The following is a 13,065-nucleotide window of genomic DNA, read 5'->3' on the forward strand; positions in this document are numbered from 1 at the left end:
AAACAGACTCCATGAGGGTGGTATGAGGGCCCGACGTCCACAGGTGGGGGTTGTGCTTACAGCCCAACACCGTGCAGGACGTTTGGCATTTGCCAGAGAACACCAAGATTGGCAAATTCGCCACTGGCGCCCTGTGCTCTTCACAGATGAAAGCAGGTTCACACTGAGCACATGTGACAGACGTGACAGAGTCTGGAGACGCCGTGGAGAACGTTCTGCTGCCTGCAACATCTTCCAGCATGACCGGTTTGGCGGTGGGTCAGTAATGGTGTGGGGTGGCATTTCTTTGGGGGGCCGCACAGCCCTCCATGTGCTCGCCAGAGGTAGCCTGACTGCCATTAGGTACTGAGATGAGATCCTCAGACCCCTTGTGAGACCATATGCTGGTGCGGTTGGCCCTGGCTTCCTCCTAATGCAAGACAATGCTAGACCTCATGTGGCTGGAGTGTGTCAGCAGTTCCTGCGAGAGGAAGGCATTGATGCTATGGACTGGCCCGCCTGTTCCCCAGACCTGAATCCAATTGAGCACATCTGGGACATCATGTTTCGCTCCATCCACCAACGGCACGTTGCAACACAGACTGTCCAGGAGTTGGCGGATGCTTTAGTCCAGGTCTGGGAGGAGATCCCTCAGGAGACCATCCGCCACCTCATCAGGAGCATGCCCAGGCATTGTAGGGAGGTCATACAGGCACGTGGAGGCCACACACACTACTGAGCCTCATTTGGACTTGTTTTAACCCCTTGACCCCCCTGAATTTATTTGCGATTATATAAAAAAATTAATTATGTGTGTTTCTGCTTCCAAGTTGATGCTAAATTAAGTTGAGATTGTTCATTTGTCTATAGCATATAGAATAGATATAAATTTAGGTATGATGCAAATTAGCGACAACAGGCATTTATGGTAAATATTTTTACAAAATGGTAAAATTAATAAAACACATTTTCTCATCTCAGGAATGTAGATTTTATTCATGTCACAAAGTTATTAGAACTTCTAAACTTTAATTTACAAATTAATGAATCTTGACAACAGCAAGAAACAAAACACTCTCCTACTCCCTAACATTGACAGTAGTTTTTATACATTCCATGACAAAATGTTCTTTCTGTATTCAGCAGGAGCTTTCACCCTCTTACAGGTAAATAGGTAGAAATGACACGATAATGAAATGCATAATAAAAAGAGATGACTCTCTCCTACTAACTCCAACTCTGTCTGTGTAGCTCTGTCCTTGTTTCGCCAGTGCATAGTGAACAAGAGAACACACTATAATAATTAAATTACACTCTTGTCTGTCTAACTCTGTCCTTGTTTCGCCAGTGCATAGTGAACAAGAGAACACACTATAATATGTAAAATAACAGCTCTGGAAAGAGGGTGGATGATTTAAAGTGTTGCCTAACGTGCTCATTGGGAGATTGTTTAGCAGCAGATACACTAAACAGTTAGTGTATGCATGAGTCACTTGGGCAGGGTTTCTCAAACTTTACTGGCCTGCTTTTGGCTTTCAAAGTTCTCAGGATACAAACAATTACTGAACTTTCATCTGTCTTGTGAAACTGAGTCTGAGAATGTGGAAAGTGACCATGTCACTTGAAGTGTCATTGCATGAAACAGTCTTGTGGAATTCACGAAAGCAGTCCTTGTTTTTGTTGAGGCACAGGTGAACGGTGCACTTTGCACATTTGATTACAGTCTGGCCCTTGCAATGTGGCAGTTTGCAGCGTTGTCGCTCACTTTCAACCACTGGCCAGTGACCGACAGAATCTGAACGGACTTCCTGTGTCTGAATAACCATAGCTGGACCGCAATGTTTCTTCTTCTCAAACTCCCTTTTCAACATCCAATGAATTATGATCCAATTTCAGGGCACCATTTGGCATCAAAAATGTCTCTGAAGTATTGAATGGGCAATCTGATTGCATCAGCATCTGGAAGAGCCCCTTGCCAAATTGGAATGTCTTTTGCAGACTTCTTTTGCTTCACTGTCTTCCATACTACCTTTTCTCTTTTTCTTTTTGTAGTGGCAGCTGATCTCCCTCTTGCAGCAGTAGCACTGGTGCTAGGATGTACATCACTATTTCCATCGGAGTCTTCATCATAGCTGCTGTTGTCAGTACTCTCACCATCGGTGCTTTCATCACCTGGTGTAGGAGTGTAGTCTTCATCACTATCCCCACTGTCACTGAGACAGCTGTCATCACTTTCAACTGGTGGAATCCTGATTTGAAGTCTGCCTGGTTGCTTCCCATAGGACGTTGATGCATTCATTATGTTGTGTTAAAACAAAGGGCAGGAATTGCTTTCACATCCTAACATGCTATTTTTGTAATGATTATAGAAATTATCTGCCTAAAGAAAATGCATGTGAGTGCTGAAAGCCATCTAAATACAGCATTATTATACATAGCCATTATAGCCGAATCTAGCCGTTATGGACGAATGTCACGAATTCGCTACAAACAGAAATCTTCAAATTACGTACAAAATATTCGCCATATGAAGTCTATTTGAATAACATAGCTGTAGAAGCAATCAATAAGCTGGTACATATTTTTTATCTTAGCACAACTTACCTCATTTTGGGCAATTTGTCCACATTTGCGGCCTCGAAGTGCGCATTTTGCTAACCTAAATGTTAGCGTCCATGAACCGGATGTAGTTCCCACTCCGACCGGTCCTACGAGAAACCAGTGCATGCAATTAAGGGAATACACACGCCCTCTCGCCTGCAGTCTGAATGGAAGGGGTGTGATGCGAATTTGCGTCAGTCGGCGTTAAGGGGTTACGGACATTACATCAAAGTTGGATCGGCCTGTGGTTTTCCACGGGTTTGCCTGTAAAGGACCATTTAGTTGTTAGAACCCCAAATTGGAAAGATCAGTGTAACAGGACAGAACATTCATCAACATGATCAGATATTTTTATTGAACAGGGGTTTACAGGACTTCTGTGTCCACATTACACACCAGGTCAATGTACATGACACAGATGAGCCGATTGCTGAAGCAGAGCTGTAGTTAGTTGTTGTAATCAGTAAACGATAATAAAAAAGTAATAATAATAGTGATGGATTACTTTTATAAAGCAATTTATTTTTGACAGTAAAAGGGCTAAGGGGGGAAACATCAGAGAAATTTTGAGAAAAGTACACGGAAAGATAATATATATGTATAGATATACCTGTTCATATGCTGTTGTTGGAGCGTGAGGCTCGACGCAGGTCCTAGAAGATGTGCTCCTTGCACCTCGTCCTCCCCGTCCTGCCTCTTCTTCCTCGGACCCCCGCAGCCCTCCCTCCGCTGCTTCGCCTCGACCCTGGGCCTGTCCCAGTTTGTGCTTGGCTCTGGGGTGCAGTCCTCATCAGAGACAATAATGCTGTCACCATGGAAGCTCTAACATGCAAAACAATGTGCATGTTATGAGTCTACCACGGAATACAAGTTTGTGTAGTGTAACTGATGGAAACGGGAAAATGTGTATCAGTCTGTTTTTAGCCTTGCCCAATGTTACCACAGCTATTAGCACAGCTACCTGATGCTAACAGTTAGCTAGCCAACTCGTTACTGATTAAAATTTGGTCTTTTTAAACCAATCCATGCTAGCTTGATAGTGAGTACTAACAGCCGGGTTAGTTGTTTATTTTCATAATGATAAAGTTAGATGTTTTCTTACCCCTGATGTGAGCCGCTGCTCTCCGCTCGTCACACTGTGCTCATCCTCCAGCGGTGTCGGCAATGTCACACTCTGCCTGTCTGCCATGCCGTGTTTTGCACTTTTGTGTTTAGTTAGCATTATTTTGGTCTGTTGGGTTTTGGGGGTCTGTCTTGTCTGTCGTCTAGTATTCAGTAACCCTTGTCATGTCTGTTACCCCAGTGATCCCTCTGCATGTCTGTCTCTGTTTTCCCCTGCTCTCTCTCTCTCCCTGCCTGTGCCTCGTTAGCCTCATGTCTTTCACCTGTGTTGCTCCCGCCCTGCTCGTTAGTCCCTCTGTATATATACCTGGTGTTTCTGTCTTGTCCTTGTCGGGTCATTGTGATGTTCTGTTTGCCTGCTTGTCGTGTCACCCTGTTTTCTGTGGATTTGGATTACCTGTTTTGGATTTTGGACTCAGCCACTCTTTGTAAGTGTGCTTGCCTTTAGTTTGTTGTATTAAAACCCTTCTGAACTGTTCCTGCACCTCTCTACGTGTCCTGCATTTGGGTCCTCCAACCTGCTGAACCCTGCCTACCACCACTTACCGTGACAGAATGACCCGACCAAACATGGACCCAGCGGACATTGTTAGATTGCCCAGCACCTGGAAGGAATTGGGGGTGCCCAAAGAGGAGCTAACGACTGAAGAGCCGCAGTTTTTTAAGCTGCTCTCGGTCATATGGAGGACGGACCCAGAAATGGCTCTGCTCATGGCCTCCTCCCGTTGGAGAAGGACTTTTGTTTTTGAGACGGTGTCCAAGTTGTGTTCTGCAACTCCCCAATGTGTGAAAGCTAGCGCTGCTAGCCGCCTGCCTGCCTTCGCCGGTGGTCCGACTAACACCAGCTCCGTTGGTGGCCCAGCCGGTTCCAGCTCCTCGTGTCCGGTCCTTGGTCATCGGCCCAGCTGTCTCGCCGGTGGTCATCGGCCCAGCTGCTCAGTCCGAGGACCTCAGCCCAGCTGTGCCTCCAGATCACCCAAGCTTTGGGTGCCGACCTCCGGAGAGGTCTTGCCGTCGGCCTCCTGCTCGGCCCCCAGTGGGTTTGCTGCCTCACTGTTGGCCGTCCTACCAAGCCGTTGAACTCTGTTGCCCCCCTGTTCTGCCCGGCCTGTTGGGTCGTCCCCCGGGGCGGCCTCCCGAACATTGTTGCCTCCCTGTTCTGCCCGGCCTGTTGGGTCGTCCTCTGGGACGGCCTCCCGAACTCTGTGGCCCCCCTGTTCTGCCCGGCCTGTTGGGTTGTCCTCCGGGACGGCCTCCCGAACTCTGTGGCCCCCCTGTTCTGCCCGGCCTGTTGGGTTGTCCTCCGGGACTTCCTCCCGAACTCTGTTTCCCCCCTGGTCTGCCTGGCCTCATGGGTCATCCCGCGGGACGCCCACCTGAACTGTTTTGCCCTCCTGGTTTTCTCGATCAACCTCTGTGTCTGCCCCCTGAACTTTTGTTCACCTCTGGCCGCCTCGGTCGGCCTCCTGAACTGCCTTGCCCTGCCTGTATTTGGCCCTTTGAGACTTTTTGTTTGGTTTTTCTGGCCCTGAATTTATTTCACTTTGTTATACAATACACTATTTACTCAAATGCGCAATATTAATCTTAGCTGCTATTTAGTCAAATATGCAATTATAATCTATGCTGACAGACAATGTGCAATTATCTAGGCACCACTTTAACACTCAATTTTGCTCTTAATGTATATTTATCATTTGGCTCTTATTTTGTGTTATTGAACTGGTACAGTGTTTCCCATATAGACTTTGCTTCAGCGGGCTGACCAGGGTAACAGCAATCCATCTCTCCACACTTCATCACAACAACAACAACTTGTCCTCCCTCTCACATGACTGAACTAACCAATCAGAAGCTAGCAGGAGTTAGACTGAAGTAAATAGGAATAGGAAAACACAGAGGTAGATTCTGCTTAATATCGTAGCTGATTTACAGATTCAAATGTAATGATTTAAACATTTAAATATGTAGATACCAACTGTGATACAAATAAAAATGTAGTGAACTGAGTAAACACTATAAATATATTTTTAGTAAATTACCTCAAAAATATGAATTAACTTCTCTTACATTAACTCTTACAAAAGTGTTTTTACCATGTGAGTTTTAGAATTTCCAGTAGCTATCCATACAACATACAAGCTCCCATGACCTCTGTCCTCTTCCACTTAAAATACTGTTAGGATGCTCATCTCTGTGAGAACATTTTGACTACTTTCAAATTGTTTATGGACACAGAGCAGAGAGACATGCACACCTCAGGACACACGTTTTAAGGTCATGGATGGTCATAGACAGACGCAAAAATGTGGTCCAGGAGTTTGTCCCTGGTCTGCCCACTCTCCAGACAAAGCATTTGTCAGGGCATCTGGGTCTTTAGAGACCTTTATTCCTGAGAATTTTATGCAAGCAGAGTACATCACTAAATGAACCTTTAAAATACATTTTCAAAACTAGAAACACCACTTTAACTCTCCTAAAGTACAGAAATCAACTCAGCTGAGCCTTTGAATACAATAAATAAATAGATAAATAAGCCATATCAGCATCAATCTTACCATAAACTGATGCTTTGGACAGTGCTGGCTTTGACTCTGTTCTGCTATTGCCCTCATCTCTGCTGTCTGTCTCATGTTCACCATGTCAGCGTTAGTACTGGTACCTCTGGCCAGTAGTGTGTAGAGTAGCTACTCAAAATCTTTACTCAAGGAAAAGTATAATTACTCCCATAAAAAGTAAAAGGAAAAAATGACAAACCAATCCAAGTTAAAGTATATTTTATTTAATTATATAATTAATCTGCTGTTCATCAGGTTAGAAACAGCTGCTGTGCAACAGGTTATTTCTAGGAAATGCGATTTGCTTTGCTGGTTGATTATCTGTAATTTAGCTATTTCTGTTTAAATTTAAATCTCCATCAATGTGTTGATAAGATCACTTTAAAATATCACGTTTGCTGCCCAGCCACTATTTGCAGTGGATCAGGCAGCCAATATGATGAAACAGAATACTGTTGATATATCAGAACCAGTCCAGCGATCATCTGACTTGATGTTACAGTGTGTAGTCTACATTTGCTTTGCGGAGACTAAATACTATGATGTTTATTTTTAGTCATAAGTTGTGAGCGTGTCAAACATGCTCGAGAGCAAATTATGATACTCCACACGCGCTAAACTTAACCTTCCCGCGCGCGTGATACAGTACTAGCGCACAAATTCTACAACCGAGAGTAGTACAGGTTTCTGCGAGTGAGCGCCTGGTTTGCTTGCACAGTGGAATCCTGCTCGCGCGCAGTGTGCTTCTGCTCGCGGAATGGCGTTTAGCTCGCGCAGTGGATTTCTGCTCGCTCAGCTGATTTCTGCTCACTCGAGTCTACATGACTTTTGACTGTTTGGGGGCGGAAACCAAGGAGGACACTGACCCTCTTATGATTGGTCACTTTCAACATGATCACAACCAGAGCCCTTAAATAAGAGAGTTACGACACTCCCACTGACATCTGTCGGAATTGTGGAATCCAGTTCCAGAAGTGATGTTTGTCACGGGGTAGCCGATAGTTCTGAAAACACACACAAATAAAGTTCTGAAAACATCATGATTTATGATTGTCAGGTCTCTTGGGGAAAACCGCAAGCAAGATATAGGTATTGTTATATAATTAATTTTCTTAAAGAAACTGACTTAGATAAAATTATTTTTCTGTTTTGTTTGTTTATTTTACTGCTTAATCTCTTGTTCCACACTCCAGTCCAGTTGGTGGCGGTTAATGCACCATTAAACTGGTTTGCCCACTAAATAGCCCAATAAACACAAAGGGCTAGAGTTGTTAAGAATCTACGGACGGCGAAGGCAACTTGAAAGAAGGTGCTCTTTCTTTAGTGTTCTTCTTTTTAGGATTTCAGTCTGTTGTGTTTTGTCAGCTAGATGGGGTTTAGGGCTGCTTTTGTAATCATTTATCATAATCATTAAACAAAATGAAAACATGAATTATTAAGGCCAAATTTGACAGAGAATTATCCTATAATTGTTGAGTTATCATAATCCAGTAGACTATAAATGAGATCAACACATAACTGTGTCTGATTGTCTATGAAAACTCTGTCTCTAATCAGCGACCTGTTTACTGGTTATCACTTATTTATTCACCATTCTCTATTTCAGTGCTGTTCATACTGTTATATTGTCATATTGTATATACTGTATACCAGTACACCTACCTCAGGTCATAAGGTCATAGGTCTTATTTATTTTTTCCAGCATCCTTTGCACTATGCTCCATCACACTGTGTACATGTGTACATGTATGCATGTATGTGTATGTGTACCTGTATATCATATCCACCTTCAACATGTACATAATGAGAATAATAGTGGTGGTGGATTTAGAGCATTAAACCCACTGAGAGTTACTACTGCCTTAGATAGTCAGATTGGTAGGGGAGCTCTAGCTAAAATACTGTCAAATGGGTTGTTGAGAGTTTGTTGCAAAGATAAAAAACAATATGATATCGCCAAGGAGGTGGGGAAGTTGGTGGTTAAAGTTGAGATCGTTGTCCTTAGAGAGAGGCAAGCAATCAAAGGAGTCATATATGGGGTGTATGCTGGATTGTCAGATAAATAAATCTTAGACAATTTTAAGGTCGCCAGAGTGACTAATGTTCTGAGGTTTAAGCATAATACTGAATTTCAAAATGGTTTTAGAGAGGGAAGATCAACAATGGAGTCAGTAGCAGTTTTAGATCAAGATATCAAGAAGGTATTTAATAACAAAGAAGTAGTGGTAAGTGTATCTTTAGATATTGAGAAAGCTTATGACTGCTTATGGAAGGAAGGACTGATGATTAAAATATATGATCTAGGAATTAGAGGTAGAATGTTTAATTGGATTAAATATTTTTTAATGAATAGAACAATACAAGTGCAAGTGTGGATGTAGATCAAAATGTGTTAAAATAGAAAACGGTACCCCTCAAGGAAGTGTCATAAGTAATATTGGAAGAGGGATTGGGCAGTCCTTATTTGCGGATGATGGGGCCATTTGGAAACGTGGTAGAAACACAAAGTTTATTTTAAAACAAATGCAAAAGGCTTTAGTCACTGTGGAAGATTGGGCAGATAAATGGGGATTTAAAGTTTCTGTGGCAAAGTCTAAATTTATGATATTTGGCCACAAGAGAAAGGTACCAGATTTTGAACATTCAAAATCAGAACATTTTGTCAAAATGTGACGAGGTGTTAAATATAATGAGAAGTCTGGCTGGATGTGACTGGGGGGCAGAGAGGGGTTACATATATTTAGTATATCAAGCAATGATAAGGGCCCTAATTGACTATGGGTGCTTTGTTTATGTTTCTGGAGCCCAGTCGGTGTTAAGGAAGTTAGACACTCTGCAGGCTAAGGCACTGAGACTCCGTTGTGGAGCTCTGAGGACTCCAATTCATGCTCTGCTCATTGAAATGGGTGAAATGCCCTTATGTTTAACGCGTATTAAGTTGGGAATGCAGTATTGGGTCAAATTGAGTGGGTCTAATCTAGCACTCCCAGCTAGGTGCCTCATGCAAGAATTGTTGGACTCTGACAGAAAGATAAGAAACAAATAATTTTTTGATTGCATAAATTAGTGGACAAGAGAATTTACCTATTCCTTATTGGTAATGCAAGAACTGGAAATTGATTTAACTTTTTTTTTTGACTGCTCTAAAATTGGAACAATATCTGAACAGTGGGAAGGGATCATATCTAAAAAGTTTTTACAGATGGTACTAGGGAACCAGAGAGTGGGAGAGCAGGTTTTGGGGTGTATATAGCTCAACTGGACCTGAGGATTAGCAAGAGAATTACAGATGGAAGTTCTGTCTTTACAACATAGCTATTGGCAATTCTTTGGGCTCTGTGGTGGATTGAGGATGTGAAAATAAGAGAAGCCTTAATCTGCTCTGATTCTGCAGCTGCCCTTATGGCCTTGAAAAGCGGTAAAGCAAAAGCTCGTCCTGATATCGTAAGTGAAATTCTAGCCGTACTAATTTGAGTTACAATGATTGATAGCAATGTTAAGTTCTGCTGGGTCCCTGGACATGCTGGGGTTGAAGGAAATGAAGTAGCAGACTTTTTAGCAAAATCAAGCTGAAAGAAGTTAGAGACGGATATAAATAAATCATTGGGAAGAGTGGAACTAAAAGACAACAATTAAGCAGAGTATTGAAGGGGAATGGCAAAGATTGTGGGAAAATGAGGCCAAGGGAAGACATTACTACTTTTTGTAATTTCAGGTTAAAAAAGTCAGGCACTGTTATGGATCCAGAAGAGATTCTGTTAAAATCTGTAGGTTAAGAATCGGGCATTGGGGGTTGAATCAGTCCTTATATGTCACTGGAAAGCATCCTAATGGCCTTTGTGAGTGTGGGAACTCTGAAACAGTAGAACATGTTTTACTGAATTGTAAAAAATATAATATAGAAAGGAGGCTTTTATTCAAGAGATTATCAGATTTAGGAGTTTGGTCGTTCTCAGTCAAATTTATATTGGGGCAAAATGAGAACCACCACTTGGTTGTCAAAGTAGTATTACAGTTCCTACACGATACAGGGCTATATAAAAAAGATTTGAAGCAATAACGATTTCATTATAGCGACTTCCTGAGGAGGGCAGTAATATAGAAGCGTCTAAACTGCCGTAAATCCATAAGAAGAAGAAGAATAAACACAAAAGAAGAAGTTCCAGCGCTGTATCCCATTCATTTTTGTTGTGTACGACCAACCTATGCTCGCTGGTAAGTTGATGAAATTTTTAGATATTTTAACCCATCAACTTACCTCTTGTGAATTTAGCCTAAAGTGGTATTTTATGTAGCTGGCTTTAGTTCATGTTTATTGGAAACATTAACTAATTTCATCAGATTCTAAGTGCAGCTAGCTAACCTGAGCAACACTTCACTGGCTAAGTTACCATAAATTTAACGTTACTCCCTGTCAGTTTGCCGACATTTACTTTAAATGTCAAGTTATAAGTGTACGTTGATTCGTTGGCATTCAAAGTTTATCTTCGGGTATAAGAATTACAGTAGAAGTTAGCAGCACTTAGTGGCTGCCGTAGTAGTTACGTAACGTTACTATAAACGGTAACGTTAACTATGTGAAATAGATAACATGGCAAGCTTGTATCTAGCAAGGTTGTTCCTTGGTTAACGTTAATTCGGTCATTAACGTTGGACAGTGCATTGGCTGATAAGATCAGCAGCACAAAAACGTTATAACTGCAACAGATAACAACTTCATATGTTTTTCTGTTGAAGAGGCTGACATATGAAACCATCGATGACTGACTTTAATGAGCGAGCAAGCCAGTTATCCACAAAGGATCCAAATAACAGCTCTCCGTGTTGAATCAGTGCCTCTGAACAGCTAAAACTGAGGTCTCATAGAAACGTGCCAAACTTGTATATTTAAGAGTAAGTTAGTGGAGTGCAAATGCCATATCCAGCAAACAATAACCAGGACAAACTTTCTTCCACATTGATGCAAATATGAATACATGTGATGCCATACTCTAACAGTGACATTAGACATACAAATAATCTGAGCTACAGAGGCATTTACACATCCTTTCAGCTGCTGGTCTTACTGTGTTGAATGCTCTTAGTGGCCTTATTAGGTGCACCTTTACATTGTAATGCAGTTCAATACAAGAGCTGTGCCATTATTTAATTAAATTTACACATATGAGCATAAATGTGTAAATTTTATTAAATGTTTAATACTGAGGTTAAAATTAAAGGGTGTTCTACTGTACTACATTGTGTTGGATATGAGGATTTTTTTGTCCTCCCTATTTACATAATGTACATTACAGGGCCAGAATATCAGAAACTCCTATAAATGCAGCTCAGTACAACACCAACATCACCAAATATGACCTCAGTGATAAAACGTGTGTGGTGTCCGAACGATAATGCTGCGTGATGTGTTGAGAAGAAGTCCGCTTGACACTGTTCTTGATTATAAAAGTTTATTACATCAAAGAATTCAGCATCAATTACAAGCTCTGCAGCAGCTTGGAGAGTGACCCAGCCCGATGACCACTCTGTCTCTCTGTACATCGAACACAGCTTATATAGGACATGTTTAGGTCTCTGCTAAAAACCATATAAGGGCACAGTCCCTTCATACACACTAATCTCTACTCCCCCTACTACTGGGTCAGAGGTCAAATTTCATAGAAGGGTTCACTCTTTGCACACCCATCAATCATTACTTCCCCTTAAGGGTTCACTGTGCCTCTCTCCAGCTCTGAGTCAGTGGTCAAGTTCTATAGGAGGGTTCACTCTTTGTACACCCATCAATCATTACTTCCCCATAAGGGTTCACTGTCCCCATAAGGGTTCACTGTCCCCAGCTACAGAGCATTATGTTAAACTGTAATGGTCAAATGCACATATGTTATACACCACATATTCCCCCCTACGAGACTTAATTGAGTCTCGAAAAACAAAAAGAGATCAATTTCTCCAACACATACTTCTTGCATATTATTTTTAGCAGCATATCAACTTTATGGAGTGTGAGAACGAAAAACCCGTCCGGCAGCCTTCATTCCAAATTCCCTCCAAGACAATCTAGACAGGGAAATTTTCTCACGGCCCCTCTGCCTTAGGCGGCCACGCATGGTACTCCAGTCCAATTAATAAACGACATCTTTATCAGTCAATGCAGAAATACGGTTAAGCCAATACATGTGAAAACCTCAGGAAATTAAACAAATCAAAACAATGTCCGAATTCAGGCTGGTCAACCCATCGGACCCTCCAACAGACCTTTCCCTGCCTAGACCCTATATCCCTAAGCATCAAAGAAAAAAAACCTGAGGTCCCCAAATATTAACTCCCTAAGTGAAAGTACAAGTCTTTACACAGTTAACACAAAAAGAATATGATTGTTAATTAAGTATTATTCATTCACATATGTATTCATATCTATATCAAAGTAGACATAGGAAAGTATTCCACTGCAGCTCCTCAGCAGTGTCGATGCAATCCAGACGTTTCCACACCGTCCTTGTCCAGAGTCCATTCATATTGTCGTTGTTTGAGTATTTGAATCCCCATCTGTACATCCCCATATACTCTGGAAGAAAAGAAAACACCAACCAGTATCTTGTTGCAAATAACACATGAAAATTAAAACCTCAATGTATGAAAATACAAAGTAACATTAAAATGGATATCTTTCCATCATTAATTCATCTGGTTTCCCTTCATCATCTCCATCTGAATCAGCCATAGTTAACAAAGGCATCTGAGTGTTCTCCCCAGGCATTATCACTCCAACCCATCTCAATATCATAGCTTTCGCAAAAGTCAATAG

Source organism: Micropterus dolomieu, linkage group LG17 (genome assembly GCF_021292245.1).
Source record: "Micropterus dolomieu isolate WLL.071019.BEF.003 ecotype Adirondacks linkage group LG17, ASM2129224v1, whole genome shotgun sequence".
NCBI lineage: Eukaryota > Metazoa > Chordata > Actinopteri > Centrarchiformes > Centrarchidae > Micropterus > Micropterus dolomieu.